This window comes from Phascolarctos cinereus, unplaced genomic scaffold, assembly GCF_003287225.1.
Source record: "Phascolarctos cinereus isolate Bilbo 61053 unplaced genomic scaffold, phaCin_HiC Scaffold_2;HRSCAF=192, whole genome shotgun sequence".
Classification (NCBI taxonomy): Eukaryota; Metazoa; Chordata; class Mammalia; order Diprotodontia; family Phascolarctidae; genus Phascolarctos; species Phascolarctos cinereus.
In genome coordinates, this window is record NW_027555625.1 from 76407956 (window position 1) to 76426003 (window position 18048).

General features: G+C 39.1%; 1 pseudogene; it reads left to right on the forward strand.

Moving 5' to 3' along the window:
• The first annotated feature begins 4724 nt into the window (after positions 1-4724).
• LOC110193228 (rho-related GTP-binding protein RhoQ pseudogene) lies at positions 4725-5459 on the forward strand (annotated as a pseudogene).
• Positions 5460-18048: the final 12589 nt, after the last annotated feature.

An 18048-nucleotide genomic window follows, 5' to 3' on the forward strand; every position in this document is an offset into this window, starting at 1 on the left:
TAAGAATCTATGAAGTGCTAGATTTTAAGACTCAGAGTATCTTAATGGAGACAGGGTGGACTTTATATACAGAAGGACTGTGGGATGGACCTAGGAGTGGCCAGTAAACTGGGGTGAACATAACTCCAGGGACCTGAACCTCATGGCCAAGGGAGAATGGAGCCTAACTAGGATTAAGGGTGAGAAACGGCCAGAGGCCATAGGGAGGGGAGATTGGGTGTAGCCACAATGAAAGGCCAGTTGATGGGATTATAGCCTCAGGTGAACACCAGAGATTGGCCATGTGGGAAAGTCCAGGGTTTTTCCTTTCTGGAGCCCAGATCCCAACCCCATCATTCACCCCTCAAACAACTGGGACCCAAATTCTTTTGCACTAAGGGGTGAAGGTCTCAGCTTCTGAAACTGCTTACTGCTGGCAAGGGGCATAGAGCTGTCCCTGCCTTGAGGGGGTCCCAAAAAGGAGGCTGACTGGAACTGAGCACAGACTGCATCCAGGGAACAATGTGGGGACATTGGCTGGTACTCGCTGTTTGCTACCAACTGTAGGTGAATGGTCTATAGTCTGGAAGACACAAATCTGACAGAAAAAAAAACTGAAGGGCCCAGATATAAGGTAAGGACTAGATTTAGGGCCCAACTTTGAGAGGATAAAACATCCTTAACTCGGTTTGTATTCCCATTTTCCAACCATGCAGTATCAAATCCACCTCATAGCCAGACTTAGGATCCACCTCATAGCCAGACGTAGGAATAGCCAGGTGGGTAACATTCCCTTTCAAAGGAATATAACAGGGAAACTGAGCCAACAGGATCTCATCATAGACTGGGGCTAAAACTGTCCTCTCAGCTTTTCCCAATGCTGACTTCCCACCAGTATCACCTTCTCTGAGTAGCTTGTAGTATTTCTCTCAGATGGTGGATTATTGATTATCGATGGATTATGACCCATCAGACAACTCAAAATAAAATCCTATGAACTTTTACCTCAAACAGCAAGTTTTACTATACACAGTTTAGGAAAAATCCTTTTCCAGGATTTACATCTCAAACTTAAATTTGTCCTAATGTAAAATGCCAATCATTAGAGATTTCTACACACTTGCAAATTCTCAGCAAGGCATACATAACCCAAACAAGCTTTGCCGCTAGTTTACACATTAAAACAATAACCAACAATAGCTAAATTATTTCAGCTGTAACCAAATTATGAAAAGTCACTTGACATAACTGATACAGAAAGTTCGCCAATTTGAAACTTGAAACAAACCCATTACCAATCAGGTGACTTCAGTTATGTTAAATACACTTTCAAATTACTTTACACAGAGAATCAACATCTCATCATTAACAGTTAAAACTAAACTTTAAAAGAGCATCCTTACCCAAGTGTGAAGGCTAGCTTCTTTACCTTGAGCAGGATGTGCTGAACCTGGGTGATGCTTCCAGGCAAGGCCATTGCCAGGGGGAACCACACCACAGCTGCTGCCCTTCCCCCCTCCTTCCTTTCCCAGGTGGGGTAGTGCAAAATCAAAGGTGAGGGGTAAAGGGTGAAACTCTCTTCTACTATGAGAGGGGTTAACAGACACCTTCTTGACTCAAGGGAAAGAAGTGACCAGGGTTGTAAGGAGGAGTTTCAAAACTCCTTAATGATCAGTGGCAGCTAGGTGGCGCAGTGCATAGATCACCAGCCCTGAAGTCAGGAGGACCTGAGTTCAAATCCAGCCTCAGACCAAACACTTGAAACTTACTAGTTGTGTGACCCTGAGCAAGTCACTTAACCCCAATTGCCTAAAAAAAAAAAAAAACACCTTCTTAATGATCAGTCACAAAACCTCCAGAATCTGCCAAGATATTTTTAGCTGTTCTAAATTTCCTTGTAACCTCCATGAAGGAGGATTCAGAGGTGCAGAGGGAAGGGAGTAAGTAAGCCTCAGGGAACCAAAAAACAACTGCAGTTTTCCCCAATTCCCTAGTGCCGAGGGAATTAACAGAGCATACATTTCTGGATAGGGTGTCTGTCTTTGTCCTCTATGCTGAGGAAGGTGTACCCAGGTCCATTGCCTTGAACCAATCCAGTGGACTGAGAGCCTGAGAGTGTCAGGCCAAGTGTGAGACAGCCTTATAACTGTCTTCCAGAAAAGCACCTCCAAGCCTTGGTGTGTGGAGAATGACCCCAACTACAGAGCAAGAAAGGAGGGGAGGGGCATCCAATCTCGGCTGGAGAAGAACTTCAGGTTAGGCCACCAAAATGATGTGGTTTAGGGGTGCTGGGACCCCAAAATCACAACACACAGGTGCGGCCCAAAAAAATTCGACCCAAGCCTTCTTTCAGCCAAAGACAAGGTTTACTAGAACATTGTCATATTGGTCAGACTCTTAAGGAGTCTGAACATGGGTAGGCAGTGTCTAGATTTTAAGAATCTGAACAGTGGCTAGATTATAAGAATCTGAGCAGTCGCTACGTTATCAGAATCTGAGCAGCGGCTAGGTTATAAGAATCTGAGCAGTGGCTACATTATCAGAATCTGAACAGTGGCTAGATTTTAAGAATCTGAGCAGTGGCTAGATTTTAAGTATCTAAGCCTGGAACCCAAAGTTTTAAAAACAAATGTTAAAAATTGTTTTCACATGCAACTGGGAAATAAGAAATACAGAAAATGGGGTATAGAAATCTATCCTGCCCTACAGGAAAATAGGAGGGGAAGAGGATAAGAGAAGGCATGGGGGGGAAATAGAAGGGAAGGCAGGTTAGGAAAAGGGGTATTCAGAATGCACATCATGTTGGAGTGGGAGAGGGACAAGACTGGGAGAAAATTTGGAACTCAAAATCTTGTGGAAGTGAATGTTGAAGACTAAAAATTAATTAATTAATTAATTAATTAATTAAATTTTTTTAAGAAGAATCAATGGACAGGATGGAACAAATTCTAAAGGTTGAATTATATTGGATAATAAATATATTGAGTGCTTTAATTCAGCTTTTTAGAAAAAAACATTTGAAGAAACAATTATGTAAATTGAAAAATGGTATCAAAGTACTAAAACTGCTATTATTTTTAGTGCATGCCTCAGATACAACCTAGAGAAGAGGAAGTAGGTTACAATTTTGTCAGTTATATAACTGTTAACCGCCTTATAATTCTAGTAGCACATGCAGTACAAGAGAAACACATTGAAAAGACACATACAAAAGAGATGCTAAGGTACATTTGACTCACGCAGTATTGCTGCCATGTTGCAACAGGATTCCTCCAGGTGTTGCTTTGTCTCTTCCACCTCCAATGTTATAAGATTATTAAGGCTAGTCTCAAACTAGCAGCAATATTGCTTCCCTCTGTTTTTATGTTTTTCTTGGAAGCATAAAAAAGGATATAAAGGCTGGTGTAATTTGGAGAGATAGTCCTCATAGCTGTTGCCTTCCTAACCTCACAGATCTGCTGTACCATCTTTCTGTCTATGGTTATGGTGTATTCCATCTTTTCCTTTATATTTTTCCAGAGATAAGACTTGGGCTTATAAGGACTAATTAACATTGTGACACCAAAAGCTGCTATTACTATAGCTCAGACTTAGTACCAATCCAAATTTTCTCCAGATCTCACTCTTCCTAGACTGAGGCTGGCTCACTGACCCTACCTGAATCCACTTTGGCAGGTGAGGGTGATTCCCAGAGCAGCAACTTCAGGGCTATTCCTCTACCTCTCAGGGTCCTAGAGATAACCCTTATAGGTAACTATTCTCATCAACACTATAGTTCATTAGTCTCCCACACTCACTGTGCTGCTGGCATGCTTGCAGTGCACACGCATGTGCAAACACACGCACACACACACACACACACACAGTTCTTAATAATAAATTAGCCACTAATAATTTATCTTGACCAAAACATTTACTGAAAACAGAAAGCAAACATTTAATATTTATATAACATTCCACCCATAAATCTTAATTACATTCTCCCATTAATGCAAATAATATCTATGAAGAGAATGAGCATACACTTCAAATCCGGAATAGTAAAGCACATGTGGAGAAAATCCATAAGGCCAGGGCAACTCACACCTATGAAACTGTACACTCTAGTGTCCTCTTTCTTTCTCAGGAATTGTTCATAAAAGTTTCCTGATACACATAGTTTCTATGCTGAACAGATGATTTTACTGATAATCTGGGCTGATCCACACCGTGCTTGACTAATATTTCACTGAACACAATCCCTGAGACGGATTAGTAAATCCACTGGATGGCTTCTCTTATTCCCTAGTTTGGAAAAAGGTTCTATTAATATCTTCTTTAATCCTATCATCATAGACCAATATCTTACACCATTTACCAAGATAAGATCAAAATGGATACATGACCTAAGTATAGAGATTTTACAAGGAAATTAGGAGAATATGGAATATATTACTTATCAGACTCATGGATAGGTGAACAATTTCTGAATAAGCAAGACATAGAGAGCAAATTTGGTGTAAAATGGATAATTTGATTTCATTAAATTAAAAAGTTTTTGTACAGGGAGACCGCAGCGGTGGCGGCGGCAGCGGCAGCAGCGCCCAGGACCCGCCGCCCCCTCCCCGGGGGGAAGCCGCTGTTTGGGGCGGGGGTGCTCGCCCTGCTGTGCTGAGCCGAGGAGGCGGCGGCTGAGCCCCTAGGCGGGCTGGGGCTGAGCCGGGGTCCGGGGCGAGGGCTCCGAGGGGACCATGGCCGGAGGCCGGCCGGGTGCAGCATGGCTCACTGGCCCGGCGCGCTGATGCTGAAGTTCGTGGTGGTCGGAGACGGGGCGGTGGGCAAGACGTGCCTGCTCATGAGCTACACCAACGACGTCTTCCCCGAGGAGTACGTCCCCACTGTCTTTGACCACTATGCAGTCAGCGTGACCGTGACCTTGGGTGGCAAGCAGTATCTCTTGGGACTCTATGACACTGCTGGGTCCGGAAGACTATGATCGCCTGCGACCTTTATTTTATCCTATGACTGACGTCTTCCTTATGTGTTTTTCTGTCATAAACCCAGCCTCCTTTCAAAATGTGAAGGACTGGGTACCAGAATTAAAGGAATATGCACCGAATGTACCCTTCTTATTAATTGGAATTCAGATTGATCTTCGAGATGACCCCAAAACTTTAGCAAGACTGAATGAAAGAAAAACCTATATGTCTGGAACAAGGACGAAAACTAGCAGAAGAGATAGGAGCATGCTGCTATGTGGAGTGCTCAGCTTTAACACAGAAGGGCCTGAAGACGGTTTTTGATGAAGCTATCATAGCCATTTTAACTCCAAAGAAACACAGAGTGAAAAAAAGAATAGGATCAAGATGCATAAACTGTTGTTTAATCACGTGAGACAGGTCTGCACTGGCCAGGAATACTACATATTTCTCTCCCACTCTAGGAAACCGTACAGATAAACCTCTTGCAGGTAAAGTTTAGAAGTTGAGGTCAAGAAAGTAAACTGCCTTCAGAAATCTGTGAAGTTCATTAAGAATAGCCATCCACAGGCCAGGAAGCAGCCAACAGAATCTGAAGCCACAATCTATTACAAATACTTTATTTCAGCTAGAAGGCACAATCTCTCAGGGGTTTCATAGTTTAAAAAGCTACAACCACATCATGTTGCAACTGCATAAAAAATGCTGTAAATGAAATTGCTTGGCTCTGTGTTAATACTTCACAAGGTTTGAATCTTCTGCTTTGACCACATAAATTTCTGCACAGTCTGCATGGAATATGCACAAAGAAATGCCTTCTCTTTTTGCTCCACTTATCTGCTCTTGTATGTGAGCTGTTTCCTGTTCCTGTAAATCCATACAGGGGAAATGAGAAGACCAGCCACGTACCCACAGGTGGCTCCCAGCGTACAGGAGATGGGCCAGACCTAAGGAGAGAGTGTGGGAGACGAGGGAAAATGTTTTATCTTGTACTTGAGCACAAGTTCTGTGGAATCTAAACATTTCTATTTTAAAGCTTAACATGCTTTCCTAATGAACGCCAAAACTGTAATAAGAATTTACCTGCATTTATCACGAACACTAAATGCTGTACAGTTTTTAGTTAATGTACAATTAAGATGTATCTGGACTTCTGCCAGCTGTAGAGTTAGTTTGATGCTCCCAAAACTTGCATGAGAAACATGCTAAAACTTAAGTTTTGGGTCAAACTTATTAAATATCTTCCCATGTTGCTGTATATCTTGGGCTCAATTCAGATCTTCAACTCAGTTCATTTTTATAAAAAAAAAATTCTTGCCCTGTTACAAAAAAAAGTTTTTGTACAAATAAAGCAAATGTAGCCAAGATCAAAAGGAAAGTAGAAAATTGGGGGGAAATTTTATAGACGATTTATCAGATTAAGGTCTCATATCTAAAATATATAAAGAATTTTGTCAAACCTATAAGAATATGAGTCATGCCCCAATTGATAAACGTTCAAATGATATGAACAGGCAGTTTTCCAATGAAGAAATCAAAACAATTTATAATCATTTTAAAAGTGCTCTAAATCATTATTGATTAGAAAAATGCAAATTAAAACAACCTGAGATATCATTTTACACCTACCAAATTGACTAAAATAATAGAAGGGAAAGTGACACATATTGGAAGGGATGTGGAAAAATTGGGACACTAATTTTGTTGGTGGAATTGTGAACTGATTCCAAATGCTTTGGAAAGCAATCTGGAATTATGCTCAAAGAGTTATTAAACTACCTATACCATTTGACCTAGCAATACCACAACTTGCTCCATTTCTAAAGATACTTAGGCAAAATGGAAAACAACTATATATTCTAAAATGTTTGTAACAGTTCTCTCTGTGGTGGCAAAGGGGATGGCCATCAATCAGGGAATGTCTGAACAAGTTGCGGTATATAATTGTGATGAAATATTACTGTGCTATAAGAAGTGATGAGGGGTCAGCAGGTGGTACAGTGGATAGAGCACCAGCCCTAGAGTCAGGGGGACCTGAGTTCAAATCCAGTCTCAGACCAGACAATTGACACTTACTAGATATGTGACCTTGGGCAAGTCATTTAACCCCATTGCCTAGCCAAAAAAAAAAAAAGTGATGAGCTTAATGATTTTAGAAAAACATAGAAAGACTTGCATGAAATAATGAAGAGCAAAATAAGCAGAATCAGGAGAACATCATATTAGTAATAGGAATATTGTTTTAAGAACAACTTTGAGTGAGTAAGCTATTTAGTCTCTTACAAATACCCACATTAACTATAAAGTACATATGAAGAAAAACACTGTTTGCATCCAGAAAAAGAACTTATAAATAGAAGTACATATAGAATAATTTTACACACATACCCACGCTCACACTCACACACACAAACATTCATTTGTGTGCAATAGTAGCCATCTCTAGAGTGGGGGCAAGAAAAACAAAAGAAAAAAATTTACATGACAATTTTGTTGTATATTTGAAAGGAATAGCAAATTGTGCATGGTAGATTTGCAGTTTCATCTACAATCATCTTTTTTATTGTACTATGCTATGGAAATGCTTGTTTTATTCTATAAATTAAAAATAATTTTTAAATACTATCATCATTTCCCAATAGCCCCTCCCTCAATAGAAGTACAAGTAAGCAAAACAAATGGACACATTTGCCTTATTTCACAAGGTATGCTGCATTCAGTACCTGTAGTCCACCACTCCTTTTTTTTATTTTTTACTTTTATTAATTTCTTTCTCCCACTACCTTCCTCCTATTGAGCAAATTTAAAATAAAGCTCTCAAGACATAGATTCATAGTTAGGCAAAACAAATTCCCACATTGTTCACATCCATAAATGTATGTCTTTTTCTATATTTTAATTTCATCACCTCTCTGGCAGGAGGTGAGTGACATGTTTCAGCTTCATGCTTTTAGATTTGTGGTTTATGATTGCACTAATGAGCGTTCTAAAGTCCGTCAAAGCTGTTTTTCTCTGTAATGTTGTCAGTAATCCTCTGCCTCCAAGCTGTTCTTCTGTCCATCCTGATACACTGTTTCTGTTGGATTTGTTCAACTGTTTTCCTTTGGTATCTCAGTGGTACAGCAGATGGAGTACTATGCCTGGAGTCAGGAAGGCCTGAGCTCAGAATTTAGCCTTGGTCTCTTATGAGCTTTGTGACCCTAGGAAAGTCTCTTAACCTATGTCTGCCTCAGCTTCTTCTATTGTAAAATGGAGACAATAATAGCACCTACTTCGCAAGGTTTGTATAAAAATTGGATGGAATAGTATTTGTAATAAAGTGCTTAGAGTAGTGCCTGGCACATAGTAGATGCTTAATAAATGCTCATTCCCTTCCTGTCTTTGTTACAAAGGAGGGTTCAGTGGTGGTAAAAGGTATAATTAAGTGGAAATAATTGATGTAAAAATAAAAGGCATTAATGAAAACTCTTGTAAAGCTAATATGATCTTAATCTATAATAAGAGGCATGGAGTTCAAAAAGAGGGATGTAAAAGTTATACCTATACTCTGCTGTGGTCAGAAGTCAAGATTACTCTTTGACAGAAGCTATAGTAGAGTAACTGTAGGCAGCTATGGTATAATCAGTGGAGTATTAGACTTGAAGTTAAGGAGACCAGAGTTTGAAATCTGCCTCAGACATTTACTAGCTATGTGACTCTGAGCAAGTCACTTAACCTTTCTCAGCCTCAGTTTCCTCATCTGTAAAATGGGGATAATACTAACACCTACCTCGCAGGGTTGTTGTGATAACCATCAAGATAATCTGTAAAGTGCTTTGCAAACCTTAAAACACATGTAGGTACTAGTTATAATTATTTTTATCCATTGCTTTAGGCTTATATGTTGCCTTTAGCTAGTATTACATTCTTTAAAGGGGGAAAAAAAGCAATATACTTTATCCTAAAGTTAGCAAAATTCTCTCCACTCTGCTCCTTTGCAGGATTCTTTTCTTCTTTTCCACTTCTTATTAACAATAGGTGGTAATGTAGAAAGGCTGCTTCTTTCTTTTGTTCTATTTTATTCTTAGCAGCAGAGTATATTAGAGAGCAATGTACATTCACTCAATTCATTCTGTTTATTCTTCTTCTCAGCAGCAGGTGACAGTAGAGAGCTGGCCAGCTAATATAACCAAGCAACAAATAATAGTGCAGAGTTAAGGTCCCTCTTTGACACAGTTCTGAAGTCTATTCTTTTACTTCTCCTTCTTCTCCCTTCCTCTATTCTTTCTTAGTTCAGCAGGCAGATTATCTCTATGAACAAATCCATCTTAGCTTATGGTCAGTAACCAGATTCTCACCTTCTGCTTATAAAAAGGTAAATTACATTTGTCCCAAAGTCATTGAACAGTTCTGGTATCACTATTTCCCTACTTATTAATCTGAAAATTCTCCAATCCTTCATATGCAAGTCACTGAAACAGATTTGTTCTCTACCCTCTCCAATGTTCTAAAATATGTCATATATAGATGCTCAACTGTTGTCTCAGAATTCTGAGTTAGATTTAAATTAGTAACTGTTTTTCTTAAAACTATAAGGCAGATCTATGCCCTTAGAATAGTGAGCCGACAAGGTACACCTAACTCAGCAAGAATTATGTACCATGCAAGTGAACTGATACGGATCACCTCTATACATTACTCTGTGTGGTTAGAGGAAAATACTAGAAACAAAGTTACTGTCCATTCACTGGAGAATGGTTGTATGAATATGATATTTTGTAGTAAATATAAGGGATTGTTATGATTTTGTAAGAATCAACAAATATGAGGAATTCAGGAAAACATAAGATTGTTGGACTGATGCAACAAGAAGAAAGTAAAATGAGAACAATAACGTAACTTTAAAATGATGCTAACAGGCAGATTTTGATTAGTTGTAATTATTCATTATTCATGTTGGTTCCAAAAAACTGGTGATGAAACACACCTTTGTCATCTCAATGGAGAGTTGAGGGACAACATATGTTGAATATGGCATACACTGGCAGACTTGGTCACCATGTCTATTCAGTTTATTTAGATGTTTTCCTTTGTTACAGCGGAAGATTCTATGGTAATAAGGCACAGTTAAGAAGAAATAACAGATGTATAAACAAAAGGCATCAATTAATCTTCTTAAAAATTAATTTTTAAAAATTTAATTTTAAAAATTTAAAAATCAATGTGATCTTAGGTTGTGTTTAAAATGAGGGGAGTAATAGTCACACTTCACCTTGGCCAGACCTAAATTTTGTATTCAATTCTGACTGCCACATTTTAGGTACCTGGACATAAATAAACAACAATGTTATCTGAAGGAGAGATGCCAGGATTTTGAGAGTACTGGAGTTCCTATTGAAACAGCTGGAGGGTTATGAACTGAAGAGAAGAGAAAAATTAGAAGGACAAGATAGTTGTCTTTAAGAATTTGAAGGACTTTGACGTGAAAAACAGATCCAATTTGGACTTAGTCCAAAAAAGCAGAAGCAACGTCTAGCAGTTGCAAAGGTAAATTTTGGCTCAATGTGAAGGAAAAAAGTTCTAAAATGATTAGAGGTGTCCAAATATTGAATGGGTTATTTCAGAAGGTAGTGAAATTCTCTGGCATCATAGGTCTTTAAAAGTCTAGATCCAACCTATTAGGATTATGGAAAAGTAAAAACATAGAATTTAGAGGCTGCTCAGTAGCCAAGCCTGGGGTCAGGAAGACCTGATTTCAAAACTGGCCTTGGGCACTTACTAGCTGTGTGACCTTGAACAAATAACTTAATCCCTTTTTGCCTCTGTTTCCTCAACAATAAAATGGGAATAATAATATCACCTACCTCCCAAGGTTGTTGTAAGGATAAAATGAAATGATATTTATAAATCACTTAGCACAATGCCTAACACACAGTTGGTGCTATATAAATTCTAGCTATTATTAGTTATTATTCAAATGGATCTTGCAGTTATAGTCCTATGCCCTCATTTTAAAAGTTTAAAAAAAAAAACTAAGGCTGAGAAGGTTAAGTTAAGCCTCATACCAAGGCTAATTATGATATAAGTAGTACAGCCAGAATTTGAACCAATGTCCTCTAGTATTCCAAATCCAGAGCTCTTTTCACTGTAAAAGGAGATTTCACTTTAGGTCCAGGTTGGACGAGATAGCTTCTGAGATCTCATCAAATTTTCAGATTATTTTATTGTACCTTTTTTCTCTCCAAGTTTGTCCACTGTTCAAACTTATGATTTAAGTTGGCATCAGAGTCTCCATACACCCCCGTACATGGCTTCAAGCTTCAACTCCTATCTCAATCTTTCCCCCTTACACTGATCAGAGGGAATTCTCCGGGAGGGTGTACTTCTAGGGCACAGAGAGTTCCCTTTTTGTTCCTACCCTACAAATTTGTATCCAGCAAAATCAGGCTAAAACTGATAGCCATGAATAGTCATGAAACACAAAAGCAGCTACAAAGTGGCTTGCTTGGATCCATTTTGTCAGTTGTGAGAATATGATTACAATTTGAGCATTTTTACGTTAGTCTCTAGGCTTCTTTGGCACCTGCTAGCATAGGCTCCACCTCCTCCACTAGCTGAGTCACTGCTCAGTATAACAAATTCTGGAAGTACCATAAGAGCCCACAACCCAGAACAAGAAACTCAACTATATCCCACAGGTGCTTCCATAGGAAGGTTGGCATGGAGTAGTGGTCACTTCCATGTAACTAACATATGGGCAAAAGCATGCTGGGAGCCAACTCAGCCTCACTCACAAGAGCTGATTACTTCAGAATTCAGCAAATGCTATAAATCAGGATTTAATTTCTTGCTAATGCTGACTTAAGAAAGTGATGGAGAAAATGTTAAATCATTAATCAGCTTAAGCTTTAAAATGTGTAAGGTATACATTTTTCCCCTGGTGGAGAAAGCAGTTGTTAAATTTTTATCAGAGTATCACTTCATATGGACCTTTTCTAAACAATTGAAGGTGTGACCCCTGATGAATGGATTTTTCTACTGTGCTGTTTGAAATTGAAAGAGAAAGAGCTATGGCATGGAGATCCAGTGTGCTAATGTGAACCTGCCTATTCCAGCTAGCAGGAAAGACTAGCTTCTGGATGCTCTACAGGTATTACATGTCAAACACAATATCAAGTTTTATATTATAATAATTCCATGTTGGTTCCTAAGCAATCCAGCCTGTATTAAACACAGATCATTTTGAATCAGAGATTTCATTGATCATAGAATTTTTTTTACCATTTAGAGGGCCTTTGAGAATATCTAATCCCAACATTTCATTTGGCAAATAAGGAAAATTGAGGCCCAGAAAAGTGATTTACCCAAGATTACACATAAATGCAGCCAGACTAGAACCAGAGGTACTGACTCCAACAATATTTCCACCACATCTCAATGTCTCCAAAATTCAGGTCATCTTTATATTTATAGTTGACCTCACATGGGTAAAATCCAGAACATTCTAACCATCAAATACCCAATTCATCCATTCAGAAAACAGATAATGACGAAGACATTAGAAGTTAAATACTACAACACAGACTATGTCTCCTGAGGTCCAGAAGTTAGAAGCCAGGCTCAGCAGAGACTCCCTTATGGGAATAGTAAAGACTCAAGTTGGAACACTGTGTATCAAGAAAGTTTCTATGTCATTATCAGAGTCAGCAACACAGTTAATGAGCCTCCAGGGAAGTTAGATTTCCTCTAACTTACACTATCCTCTCTTAAAACAAAAATTAATCACATGGGGTTGTTCTTTGCCCTTAAATTAAATTGACTCAGCAGGGAAAAGCGTAACTTCTGGTGATTGGAAGTCTAATTGTGAACTTAGCAGAGCAGCCATCCTACCCATCAAATTACCCCTACACAGCCCAAAACAAAGTCTCCCAGGGCCAGAGTGGAGATGTTTCACTAACATGTCCCTCATGCTATTGCATCAGGAAACCATGCTGCCTCATGAAGATATTAGAAATACTTTTAGACTACAAGTAATATTCTGCCTCCCTCCCCACCAGACAACTATTCCCATCAGAATCCTACTGCAATATCCCCCAGTAATTTGCAGGTTCTTAAAACCTGGATCAGGATCCTATCTCCTCAAGCTAATGCTCATGAACCTTCAACCCCGTTGAATCCACTTCCCAGTGGCATATCACTTTGTAGGCATGAACTTATAATTGACTTAAAGTAGAAATGCAAGATAAGATTATTAAAATATGTTAGTAGAAAGCATTCAAAGCCCCTTCCAAAACTAATCCACCAAACTGCTGCCCAATCTTCTGGGAAGTTTTGAGGCCATCTGGTTCCAGGCTCCAAGGCTCAAGAATCACTAACTGCTAACAACCATAAGAACATGTTGTTCTGAAGGAGGTAGCTTCAGTTGTGTTTCAGAGACAACCACACATGGTGCTGGTTTGGGGCATCCGGTTTACTGTGGCTGTTTCCCTTAAAGAGTAGAGATATGTATAGTGCCTGCTGCTCCTCCAGTTGCATAGTGGTGACTTCCTCAGGACTGAACAGTGAAACCACATCAAGTCCTGAGCAAGACTTCAAAGGAGATGCATTGATACTGCTGCACCTAAATCCATCCAGCCCACATTTGCCTTATATACAAAAGTATGAGAGATTTTGGTCAAATGCTTTGCTAAATTATATTTATAGAATTAGGTGTAAATAAAATTAATAATAATAATAATATCTAACATTTACATAGGGGTTATTATATGCCAAATGCTATAGTAAGTGCTTTACAAATATTATCTCATTTGATCTTCACAACAACCCTGGGAAGTAGGTACTGCTATTATTCTCATTTTACAGATGAGGAAACTGAGGCAAACAGAGCTAAGTGACTTGCCCAGGGTCACACAGATACTGAGGCCACATTTGAACTCAGGTCTTCCTGACTCCAGGACCAGCCCACTGCACAACCAAGCTGCTCCACCAGTCTAGCCCTATCAAAAAAGGAAATGAGATAAGCTTTATATAACCTGTTTATGGAGAAGTAATATATGCTCTTTTGATTACCACTTCCTTTTCTAAATTCACTGACCATCACTTTAATAATATATGACTGAATTTAGCCAGAATCTAAAGATAAGCTTAGTATGCTATAGTTTGTATTGTTTTCTCTTTTTTTTTCAAAATCAGAATAGCATTTTGCCTTCTCATATCCTGCACTACCTTCCCCAGTCTCCCTACTCTTGCAAAGATTATTAGTAGTTCAGGCATGAAGTAATGAAAGCCTCTAACACCATGGTTTAGGCCCTCATCACCTCATGCCTAGGATATTGCAATAGCCTTCTGGTTAGTCTCTACCTCAAATATCTTCCCACTACAATCCATTCTTCATTCAGCTCTCAAATTAATTTTCCTAAAGTACAGGTCTAACCATGTCAAACCCTGCCTCCACCCACCATTCAATAAACTCTAATGAATCCATTACCTTCAGGATTAAATGTAAAATCCTGTTTGGTATTCAAAGCCTTTCATAACCTGGCCCATTCCTCCATTTCCATTCTCTTGCACCTTACTACCCTCCACATATTCCATTGAGCCAGTGACACTGGCCTCCTTGTTATTCCTGAAACATGCCAATGCAGCTCCCAACTCTGGGCATTGGCATTGCCTGTTCCCCGTGCCTGAAATTCTCTCCCTCTTCATCTCTGTCTCCTGGCTTCCCTGAATTCCCCAACTAAAATGCCACTTTCAACCAGAAGCTTTTCTTTATCTCCTTTAATGCTAGTGCCTTCTCTCTTTTGATTATCTCAAATTTATCCTGTATATATTCTATTCTTATATAGCCATCTGCACGTTTTCTCCCTCATCAGACTGTCAGTTCATTGAGAATAGATACTGACTTTCTCTATATTTATATCCACAGTGCCTGGAAAATAGTAGGTGCTTAATAAATGCTTATTGACTTGACTTGTTTTTACAATGGCTCAACATTCACATCTTTCAGTTCTTTTAATTAGCTTAAGATATGATTCACCTGGGCCTAGTGACTTAGACTCATCAAGGGCAGTTAGGTGTTCTCTTAAAATCTGCACATCCTGAGAGATCAGCTTTCTATTAGCCCTTGTAGTTTGTGTTTCCCAGTCCAAAGATCATTCTCCTTGGCAGAAAAAACAGAAGCAAAGTGAAGTGAGCAGCTCTGCCTTCTCTATCATCAATTATTATAGTGCTATCCACCTTAAGAAGCAGTCATATCTCTGCTTTGACTCTTCCCTTTTCTCCCATTACAGCTTTTAAAAAAAAATCCCTAACCCCTTTTTATTCCCCTTAGATTACCTAGCTCATTCTGAATGTTCTAATAGATTTTAAGTATTGAGTATTCTAATAGATTCCAATAGAATGTAAGCTCCTTGAGGGTAGTGATTGTGTCATGTTTTATGTTTGCACCCCCAACTCCTAGAAGAGTGTTTGTCACACAGTCAGTGACTGTGACATTAATAAATGTTTGAATGCTTTAATTTGATTTGTTAGTGTTTTTACAATAAATTTATGCTTTAATAATAAGTTTATTTCATTTAATTTAACAAATTATTTATTTAATGTATTGCTGCATTAAAAAAAAAGTTTCTTGCTTGATTAATAGTACATCTGTGACCATTCTTATTCGTATGGGACCATGCTGCACTTTGGTATTCGTTCTTTGTTACCTGCCCTTGTTTCCATCTTCTACACTGCATTTGGAAAATCTAAGTTATTTAGTGAGCTCCCTGTGCATCCAACATCAGTCTCTTTAGACAGTGTCCTTTTACCCCTTCATTAGAATTACTACTTCTTCTGCCTTCAGAACTTCATTCTTGAGAGCATCTCATTCCTCCTGCATTGACTTCCTGTGTAGAATTTTAGGCTATGGGATCCTACTTATTCTTTCTCTGAATCCTTTCAAGTGTGTATACAATTGTTGGGCAGCACTAGAAACTGGGAGGGTTAGGAAAGAATTCATGTAGATAACCTGGGTCTTGAAAGAAATTAGGGATACTCAGAGAAGTGAGGGGGAAGTGCATTTTGTGCCTGGGGCATGGCAAATACAAAAGTATGGAGATGGGAAACAGGGTGCCATATGAAAGGAACAGTAGGAATGGGGAAGGGAAGGGGAATAAGTATTTAGTAACTCTTAGTCTTTAAGCATTTATTAATTCTTATTATAATTCTCAGTCCTCTCATCGTCTGCTACCCTGCCTGGTTTTAATTCCCACAAACAAAATGCCCTTCCCAGAATAAGCTCATCAATTATAAACTCATCACCATGCTGCAAACTCACCTCCCTTTGCCTCCTCTCCCCTCTAGCTGGAGAGATGGAGGGTGGAGTACCAAACTCCTCAAAATGCCTTCCTTTATAGAGGACAGAAACTGGACTCTTAGTTCACTCCATTCTGCGTCTGCTGCCCTGCCTCCAGGAGAGAACACACACAAGAGAAGGCAGGAAATGGTGAGAAAGGAGGGGGAAGAGGGTCACCAGGGGGGACTTGGAGAATGGACATCTTGCTCCATGGAGTTGATGCAGGGCAGCATGGTCCTATAAGAATAAGAATGGTCACAACGAGCCTTACCACCAAGAGCAAGATCTGGCCTTGTTGAACCCTTAAACTAGTCAAAAAACCTAGGGAAGGTGAGAGGTGATTTATCCTGGCTTTTCCTTGCCACCTGAGACCATGGGCCAGCTGATGTACCCTCATTTTGATAGCTACATGGAGAATGTATTGGAGTAGGACAAGACTTAAGGAAGGAAACCAATTAGGAGTTTATTATAGTAGTCCAAGAGAGTGGTGATGAAGGAACAGAACTAAGGTGGTGGCTCTGTAGATGGTACAAAGTATATATTGAGAGAAATGTTGGGAGAGATTGTCCTTGATAACTTAGAGGATGGAAAAGCATTCCTTAAGCCCATTTGTCTTCTCTTTGGGGGAAGAGATTAACCTGGAAGTCAACAAGTATTAATTAAGCACCTATTATTTGTCAGGCATTGTGCTAAGTGCTAGGTATACAGAGAAAAACAAAAGACACCAACTATGCTCTCAAGGAGCTCACAGTCTAACAAGGGAGACAATATGAAAACAGTATGTACAAACAAGATATAGACAGGACAAATCAGAAAATCACAGACAAAAGGCATTAGCATTAAAAGCGATCAGGAAATGGTCTGCACTTTTATTATAAAGAGTCATCCCTTAGCCCCTAGGGGACACTGGACCCATCCAGTGGTAGGAGACTCAGGTGCAATTAGGGGGCATTGAATAAAAATAAGGGGGTGGTGGAAGCATAAGGAAAGAAAAGAGAAAAAAATTTTGAAAAACCATTTCTACATGTTTCATCTGTTGTACAACAGAGTTAAAGTCATAGTGATTACATTATTTTCCAAACAAAGACACAAAAAGGAAGTTATAACCTATCACTGGTCAAGTCTGCCAACAGGTTTTAACAAGTGAGTGTTGGCAGGCAAACATGCTGCATACTGTCAGAAAGTCCAGCATGAATCAACAGGAATATGTACATGTAATGACTTGTTTACAATATGATACTATATGGTTATGTTATACAGTATTGCATCATCAAAATTTCAATGTAGAAAAAAACACAAATTTACAATAAATTATTAAATTTAAGATGTCATTTTTTTTGTTCATTTTGTTTCTGCTTTTGTTTTTTTTTTGGCTAGGCAATAGGGTTAAGTGACTTGCCCAGGGTCACACAGCTAGTAAGTGTTATGTGTCTGAGGCTGGATTTGAACTCTGGTCCTCCTGAATCCAGGGCCAGTGCTCTATCCACTGCACCACCTAGCTTCCCCAAGATGAGTCATTTTTAAAAATTATATGTGTGTGTGTGTGTGTGTGTGTGTGTGTGTGTGTGTATATAAACATTAAAGGGTTAAAAAAAAAGTAGATTTCTAGGGAGACACTGAGTAATTTTTTTTAAAGGGGATGATAGGCCAAATAAGTTTGGGAATCTCTGATTTAAAGGCTCAGTCAAGAGCTCCCAGTGCAATGAATAGATGTAGCAGGCAGATCATTTGTCTTGACAACTAGTCACAAGATCTACCAAATAAGAATAACAAAAAACTGAGAGTGTCTCTTCCAGC